Source organism: Periplaneta americana, chromosome 4 (assembly GCF_040183065.1).
Source record: "Periplaneta americana isolate PAMFEO1 chromosome 4, P.americana_PAMFEO1_priV1, whole genome shotgun sequence".
NCBI lineage: Eukaryota > Metazoa > Arthropoda > Insecta > Blattodea > Blattidae > Periplaneta > Periplaneta americana.
Window position 1 is genome coordinate 147,151,459 of NC_091120.1, and position 10,208 is coordinate 147,161,666.

Consider the following 10,208-nt stretch of genomic DNA (forward strand, 5'->3'; position numbering starts at 1 on the left):
CAGCTAGTCTTGACCCGTTGGGGAACGTGGTTGAGTGCTGTTAATTGTTATGCAGAATATTACGGCAAAATAATGGAGGTAATTGATGCATTAGATAGCAAAGACAATTCCGCTGTTGCAGCTGTAAAATCATTGCCTTCTGAACAGCTATTGGAAGATATTCTATTCATTGATTCTAATTTTAAAATCGTGTCCAAAACCATCATCCTGTTAGAATCGTCTAAACTACAACTCTCAGAAGCCCTTGATATAGTGGATAAAGTATCACAAACCGTTATCCAAAATAACAATTCACTAATTTCAGAAAAAGTGAAATGTAAGTTGAGAGACATTATTGCTAAAAATACTGCCTATTCACAACTTCGTATTATAAATGATGTACCATCAGATCACGACAAGACATCTGAAGTTGATGTACTAAAAAGTAGTGACTTTCCGTTCTTCAAATATGTACGTATTACATCGTGTGATGTTGAACGTACATTTTCCCAAAATAAAAACTGCTTAAGTCACCATCGGAGGAGTTTACTTTGCAGTCGCTCAAAATGTACGTAACTCTTTACTGCAATGCACATATTCAAGGATGATGTGAGCATCTTACATTAAATTTTAAGAGTTAATATATCTGACTATAAAATAATTGTGTATTTACATGTTTAGACATTTCCCACTTCAATTATCATTCATTATATTTCTTGAATGCAGGATACAGGTTTTATTGTAACCGCAGTATACTGCTTAGTGTTTACATCAGAGGCATACTCCATCCTTTGCACGCTCCCTTCTCATACAGTCTATACCGCGTGTGCAGTAAACTTTGCGATTCTCGTGGCAATTCCACGAAGTCTATTCATCACCAAGTCGAAATGTCTCTCAAAAGGCAGAAAAGAATATACGACTTTGAAGATTTTGTACACGCTTGTCAAGATGAAAATAATGGAAAAATGGAAGTAATAAAGATGGATCTCACAAACGTCTACAAATGGAAAGATTACGCTGCTCATTAGAAAAAAAAACTACAAAACAACTATCTTACCTCAAGGATATAGTTCATGTGAAATCAGTGAGAGGAAGCTATGTATTTAAGAATAAAACAACGTATAATGAAATTGAAAGTTACAAAACTTTTAGATTTCCTGCAGAAGGAAGCACAGAAAAGACATAGCATGCAATTCCCTGAACATCTGGATAAGTTCTGTTGATTTGATCTTGAGAAGAGAGATAGAATTTTGAACATCTTGGAAGAAGTCATTCGAGAAAACAAAATGAAATTCTGGAGAGATTTACCAATATAGTAAATATTTTATGCATACTTATATTTAAAGACTGATTATTATTAATGGTATTACATTGTTAATACTATAATTTTCTTCATGACCTACATAAATCGAGATTTTTTTTGTATCTCATAATGTCATGTTGTGAAGTAATTAGAAAGGATTTATCACATGTATTCAATTTTTGTTACTATTGGGTTTCTGTATTTAATACTTATCACACTACAACAGAAGTTCATCATATAACACACGGTACAATTTTTGTCTTTCAGAACCTAGAGTTAGATTAAACAAGTAAAAAAAAATGGTTCAATTCCATTGCTATAACAATGTTTAGTAAGTTACCACAAAAGGCACATGATGCAAGTTACAAGCTTATACAAATTAAATCTGTTTTGTATAACTGGTTAATCAACCATCCATTCTATAGTATTAGTGAATTTAACTCCACTGTAAATATATTCTAAATTTATAAGCTGAATTTGCTCTTCATTATTACGATTATTATTAGTATAGGATTTTGTTGTTATTATTATTACCAGTATTGTATTTCATTTGTATTGTTGTATTCATCTGTTTTTATATTATATGTCAAATATTATTTTATTTTATGTCTTTTGCAACAAACTGTTTCTCATGACTTAATAAACGATTGATTGATTGATTGATTGATTGATTTGCTAAAAATGTATATTATTCTTGTAGCATTATTAATTAAAATAGAGAATCATCAACTTCAGAACTTCTGTAGATGAAATCTATCTGTCTGTCTGTCTGTCTGTCCGCCTGTCCGCCCGCCCGTCCGCCCTCCTGACACATCCAACAACCCTATTGCAACTGAAAGATGCCATCTCGCAAGAAATTGCCAATATTCCAAGACATTATCTGCAAATTACTGTGCATGGTATCGCAGACAGAAAGCTGTACGTTGTACAGCTGTCAAAAAAAAAGTGGCCGCACTCGTGAACAGCGAATATTTTCAAAGTCCACTTCGGGTCGCGGCGATGTTACACGATGCATGTGCTTGTACAAGCAGTTCCGGAACTATGAAAGTGTTCTATATCTGCGCCTCGTAGACCAGCGGTAGAGTGCTTGTTTAAGATTCACAGGTTGTGGGTTCGGGCCTTCTTCAAATTTTCATTTTATTTTTTAATCGTTCTTTAGCGATGTAAATGATATTCAAATTATCATTTTTATCCAGTTATCGTTCTTTATGGATATCAAGTTATTTATATTTTGTTATCGTTCTTTAGAGATATGAATAAAATTCAAGTCATCATTTGTATTCTGTTATCATTTTATAAAGATATGAATAATAATTATTATTATTGTATCTCCAATGGAGGTTAGCTCTATTTTACATATGTATATTAGGGCTATAGTTTTATACACAAAAAAGATAAGCATAAAGAGAAATGGAAAAGAAAATTAAACTAGCTTACGCGATGTAAACAAAACATAAACAATCCGTAAATTAGGCATTGCGATTGCAAAACAAATATCAGTTATCAATTTTAAACATACAAAAACATTAACAACACACATACGTAACACTTCTATAACACAAATGTGCAGCTTTCCGTACCATACATCATAAATTAATACTCAATAGTCACACAAACACAATCAAATTATAATTACGACATTGCGACGACATCAAGCATCCCATAACTGACTCACATACATAACAAATCAAGCATCCGTTGCAACACATACACTTCAACATAGTAACCACACTTTTAAAAGTTACAAATTTGGCTCCGAGAAGGATAAATAGGACACTGTTACTAATTACTATTCTTCTACAATTTCTTAAATACATCTGTAATAAATCTGTGAAATTCCGATATGAATAATATTCACGTTTTTTATATTCTGTTTTTGTCCTTTAGCGATATAAATAATATTCAAGTTATCATTTATATTCTGTTTTCCTTCATTAACATTATAAAATAATATTCAAGTTATTTATATTGTTATTGTTCTTTCGCAATATAAATAATCTGTATTTTATGTAAGTAATTATTATAACACAAATAACCATCTTCCTTTGTAAAATAGGTTATTTTATTTAGATAATTAAATACGTATTATATAATATCTTATATTAATTAAACAAACCGATATTTATCATTTATATTCTGTTATCGTTCTTTAGTGATACTGTAAAAATAATATTCAAGTTATTTATATTGTAATCGTTCTTTAGAGATATAAATAACATTCATTTAATATTAGGTTTGGAAAAATCCAGTTGCATAATACTGGTATTAGTTTTTCTTTTTGTATTATTATATTATACTATCTTGAACCACAATAAAATGAAAAGGAGTAACGAGGAATTGAACCTGCGACGTTGATATCTAAATTCCGACGTTCGTCCGCTGAGCTACGAGGGCAAAAGTGTGGAAACATTTTCGGAAAAATTGGCCCAATCACACTCTAAGATTTTCTGAGGATTCGTAGAAGCTAGTCCAGGATGCGGGGGGCAAAGGCTAATTGGGATTTCCCGTTATCTGATCAGGTCAAACATCCTGATAGAACTAATATTTAACCCTTGCGGAGACTTTCGGTGAAGTCCGGAGGACCCAATTAGTCAAATCCACTCTCCTCATCTCCACATTTGGGCCCCCTGGAATTTAATAAGATGCGAAAGAGATAGTGGTGTGCGGAAAGCAACGGGATGTTACCGCATTTAGGCCTATCCTTCCCAAGAAAAACTGCAAACATGAACAAAGGAAGCTTTTAATAGAAGAAGAAGGATCTTCTGCGGACCTCTGGAAAAACAACTAAGGAAGAGACTAGTGAAATGCTTTGTGTGGAGTGTGGCAGTGTATGGGGAAGGAACATGGACATTACGACGAACTGAAGAGAAACGAATTGAAGCATTTGAAATGTGGATGTGGAGAAGAACGGTGCGTGTGAAGTGGACAGACAGATTAAGAAATAAAATTGTGTTTGAAAAAGTGAGTGAAGAAAGAATGATGCTGAAACTGATTAGAAAGGGAAAAAGGAATTGGTTGGGTCTCTGGTTGAAAAAAATAATAAACGACATTAGGATATGTGGATCATATGCGGAGACTAAGAGGAAGGCAGAAAATAGGAAAGATTGGAGATTGCTGGGTTTGCAATGAAAGACCTCCCCATGCACAGAACACTTATGTATGTATGTTCAGAATGCCTGGAATATCGTGTCTAAGAACAGTCGCTATTTGCAAAGACTAGTCAATTCCATGCCCACTCGACTGCAAGATGATCGAGATAAGAGGAAGATAGACTAAATATTGAATTGTGGATTTTTGTTTTGTTTTTTTGAACGCTTAATTGTTTGAATGTTTTAAGGCCGACGTCAGTAAATTTGGTTTGTTTATGCCACGAAAGATATTTTTATTGAGAATAAAATCTTCTTTTCTTTCCATTTGCAGCCACAATATCATAATGATAAAGTCATGGTATAATATATTAATGAACCTGATGTTAATTACTAAAACAATCGTAAAACAGAAAGGAGCCATTATGTATAGTTTGTCTCTCTCAAAAACAGAACAAAAATGAACATAAAAAGCACGAGGTTGTAGTCGAACGCAGGACCTCACGAATAAGAGGCCTGGACGCTACCATTAGGCTATCGAATAACACACAGACTACCTCAATTATAACTGTAGATATCAGGTAACGTGGTCCAACAACATGTAACATCGCCTGTCTCCGAATTGTAGCGAAGATACCCGAAGGGAACTTCGTTTCAGGAGAGCGGTCACTTTTTCTTTTGACAGCTGTACAAGAGAACGGCGGACATCTCAATGTTTTGTAAACCCCGTTGTTTGCCCGATACTGTGATATTCTTGTTTTTCCCCATCTCAAATATTATAATATTTATAGTGGTTTAATGACCGAGCGGGCTAGTGGCGTGGTAGAGGGCTGGCCTTGCATTCGGGAGGTTCTGGGTTCGATCCCAGGGGCCAGCAATCCTAACTGAGGTTTTTCATGGTTCCCTCAGTTATTTCCAGGCAATTGCCGGGATTGTACCTCTTGAAAGTCTGGCCATGGACGGCGATCCTTTGATATATGTGTGAGTGAATGCTGTGTAATGTCTTAAATTTAGATTTTAGTTTTATATTTATTTAATAATAACATATACATAAAAACGTTACATTAGAATACCCCGAAAGAGCAAAGCTCGTGACAATTCCGTTAAATATATATATACTTTGTAGACAAAATACTTAAGAAAAAAGGTCCCATAAAGACGATAATAAAATTAGTAATAATAATACTAGTAATAACTGAGTGAACAAAGAGACGATGTTGAGATTGGTGGATTAATATTAAATTATTATTAGTAGTATAATTCGTACAAGTCATGTTGATATAGTAACCAAGATAAGATATAAAAAATATACTTAGGATAGAAATAAACTTGTTTTACAATACATGGTACATAATATAATACAGGGAAGTCTGTCATATAAATTTTTTTAATTCTGGATCTGAAAATTTCATTGCTTAAAGTAGTCAATTCTGGATGAAATTTTATTATCGAATTATATAGACGTGGACCATAATGTTTGTGTTGTATCGGAGGTGGCCCTGGCATTGAACTGATCCCTCATTCGGGGAGGCCCTCCATGTCCTTTTGTGGTAAAAAAAGTATGTATGTGATCCATAGATTAATTCCTCTCCCGACAGGTCGCTGCCCTGTAAGGCCCGGGTGGCGTGGGTCGTGTAAATGAACCTAAAAGGGAGAGGTTAAACTAAGGGAAAGAAGAAGAAGATAGCACTTTAATGTTTGAACTGACTTTTGAAATACCCTATATTTCAGGTTTAAAATTGTTTATACAACCAACTGTATGAGGTACAAAGATAATGTAAAATACAAAATGTACATGCAAATATTGTGTATATGCTGCAAAAATTGTGAATGGATAGATTCAAAAGTTCAAGAATAGTAGTAAAATTGCTTCACTTATTTCACTTATGCACAACAGCCACACGCTCAGAATACCAAGTTCCCTTAAGCTACCATAACGTTCGTGCTACTGTGTTGCATGTTGGAGACTGAAAACCGCAGGGAGTGGTTTGTATTTCTTATTATAGCGCTGAGTGCGTGTTTTTGCGACGCAGTCTATATTCTGAAGGCAGACGAGAATAATTTTTATTTCATTATAAAAAGTATCCTCATATTACAAAATATTGACCTTCAGATTATCTTGAAGACAATGTTTTCTGCTGCAATGCTGCCATAAAGTCAATTTGGGTATGCCGTTTGTCAATTCACCCTCGCCGATTCGCCCCAAATCACTTACCTTCCGGGAATTCTTAACCCACAACATTTCTACTACTACTTTTTCACACCCGACAATCAGGGTTGGGCGAGTAAATTACCTGCACGTATTTACGTGTAATTTACACGTAAAATGCGTAATGTAAAAAACTGTTTTATGCACGGAGTAATAAACTAACAATAAACATTAAAACAATCAATTTTATTGATTTTGACAATCTAAACATAAAATACTTCATTCCGTTTAAGTCCTGTATGTTGCAGCAGAAAAAAATATATATACAGGGATATCATTTTATTTTTACTAACATTTTTAATATTAACCTGGCTATACCTTTGGATCAACCCTCTTTGCTACCCCTTTCCACGACTGGAGTTCGATGATACTGGCCTAAAATACAAACAAATCACTTTACTAGGTATGGGAGGGAAGAAAAGTAGTTCATCCATTTACGTAAAGTAAGAAATATCGCGCTTTTGAGTTTGATAATTTTCATTAGGTTTTTGTTTAATCAAAATACAGTACTGTATTAACAATGAGTGTTTTTACTCGCGAACTGAGCTGTTCGTGTGAATGTATTCATTATGCAGTGTATATTATACTGTCTACAGCACATTAGCGTACAATATAGAGAATGAAGTTAAATTGAAAAATAATCATAATATGGATATTTAAACACATTTTTGAAAATGGTGCCCGTTCATTTCGATACAGACTTCAGTTCTAATGTGCATATTATCGCACTATAGACTATTGTACCTAATCCCAATTACCAGTTTCGTTTTTCGTACTAGTAACTGTACCTACACTATAAAAAGAGTACTTTACGTACTGTAAATTCAATCTTCACTTCTGGCCGATCCGAAAAGATAAAATTCCTCCGTCCAAGTGGTTATGTCGTAGGGTGGTAGAAAGGGAGGAAAACACGTGACACTTAATTACTTAACGAGGCCCTTTTATTTAAGTTACTTTAAACAGTTGTATAATATTACGTAGACTTCCAATGCCTAACCGAAATTAATGTTCCCAGAAAAGAGCTAAGACAGCCCAGCCACTAGCTGGCGACTTAAAGCTGGTGGGAGAAACCGGGATATGACGTAGGCAAATGGACGACAGTACCTGTGCGAAAATGATTCAATATTGAACGCTCTTTCGTCACTGGAAAACGCGAACATATTTTTGGAACGTACTGTTTACTATGACCGTAAGGCTACTATGACTGTATATGAGGTCTTGAATCTGTGCGGAGGACGGTTGAACTTCATTAGTAGAAGGGGTGGGAGTGAAGTACATTAAAAAACTCAAGTACAATAAAAATTGAAGTAAAAATAAAATGATGTCCATATATATATATATATATATATATATATATATATATATATATATATATATATATATATAATTGTTGATACTTATTTTCATTCACTCGAATACTTAGAAAAATAGCAATGCTTTGCTTACTTTCTGTTTGTTTGTTGGAAAAACCCCATAACATCCTACCTAATTAAATTTTGGGGGGGGGGGACTTTATATATATATATATATATATATGTATATATATATATATATATATATATATATATATATATATATATATATATATATATATTATAAAACGCAGCTAACAGTGGATAAATCTAAAATTTAGCGACTAATATCACTTGTTAAATACATTTTCACAATTAAAATAAAATAAATTATTTTTCACAAATAAATTAGAAGCATATATGACAACTTTGGACCATTCTTTATCAATGGTTTGATGATACTACTAAAATTAACAGACTGAGATAAAAACAAACTTCACAATTTATGAAAGATGCTAAGTCCCATAAACATTTCACAGTTGCTGCTTCCTATTTATTACCCACAGATCTGCAAATAGTATTCCTTATTTTCTTCCTTGGCCCAATATGGAATCATGGCCTTCAAATCTGTCTTTTTCATCTTAGATAGAACTCAGTGGGGAACAAACTTCAAACATTGCTGATCGTATCTATTTCACGTGTTTCCTTTTTTCAGAATGCGTATGGAGTTTTATAGAAATAGTAATTGATATATTTTATTGTTTGTATGCACCTGAAGTCTGATTAGTGGAATATGTAGCTAATCGGCTATGTATGTATTGGAGGGAGGAAAGGAAGTGGTCATTATCTCCTGGCCTACTTGCCTCTTGAGTGATGCCTTTTTGGTGTTACTTTTGAGATTCAAACCTGTCTTCGGACAGTTGACTAAACAACAACAATAATTTCCGAATAGATGTCCATTTAAACGTTCCACGTTGATAACTAATGATATAGACAGAGTGGAAATAATATAACTGTGCACACTTCAGCACTTTATTCCTTGGATAGAGTAGAACAAAAAATTCTAATATCATGGCAGTCCCAAATGAATTTTATTCTCAGTGTTGCTATAGGATTTTCAAGTCCCCATATTCCACTATTCTCTTTATGTACCTTTCCAGCGATTTGGAATATGGAGAGAATTGGTTTTGTTTAATTGAAGAACTGAAGACGGCTTTTCAATGACAGTGTAGGAACTACGAGTGAAGTAATTAATTGATATTATATCGATACAAACATTTATTATTGCTGAACAAACGTCTACAAATATATTTTCTACATCCTCAATGGTCATGAGCAGGCTTCGAGACTTGGGACCCGATACAATAAGTTTACTGTGCGTGTACTATAGGTTGTTGACTCGCTGCAGGTAGTGAAAGGTAGAGATGTGTTGAGGTAACAACGTTGCTATTTAGAGTAGAGTATGGTAGTATGGGGAAACACACATAAATATGTACATTCTGAAAGTAAATATACATTACACAATGACAATGTCAAAAGAATGTGAAAATCATTTATTTTCCTATCTTTTATAAGCATCTGTGTTTAATTATACACAGTGTTAATAGTGGAAATAAACATGTAGCAATTTTAGTTTCTTCATTTATCCTATTGGTCGTCTTTAGGAAGTGCAGTTACAGTACCGAATTGCAATGTACTACAAGATACTTTTCAGTGTTTCAAACCTAATTCTTTTTCGGTTATCTGCCAAACACAGTTTGTACTGTGAAAAGCTGCGTTCTACGTCACATGACGTGATAGGAACAAAACGAAAAAACTTAACATCATAGCAGTCTCTAAGAGACAGTCCTTTATTCTCGGGTAACTCTATGTCCACTAATTTGCTGTTTATAATACACAATGTTCCATATCTGTTATTTTTACATAAAATTGATTTCCACTTCTGTTTTACACGTTCAATAACCGGTGTACTTGGTGTCTAATTATCTGTGTCATTTCCTCAACTAATTTGAGGGCTTCCAGCATCTCGTGCTCTAACTTTTCTAACCGTGTAATACTTTCAGACACAGTTTAAAAATGGGTTTGTGTGAAAACCAAATTATTCGTCAGAACCTTCAAATCCAGAGCGTTTTCCTTTGCGTATTTGTTGCCATTCATTCTACAGTACCCCCACCCACTGTGCGCTTTACCACTATACTCAGTACGCCGTTATGCGGATTTCCCACTGAACTGCTCTATTGGGTCCGAAGTCTCGAAGCCTAGTCATGGTAAGTTATAAGTTGTTGAAGTTTTCTCTTTATTTTGTAATCAAAGTAGGCCTACACAGGGCGTAAGGGGTA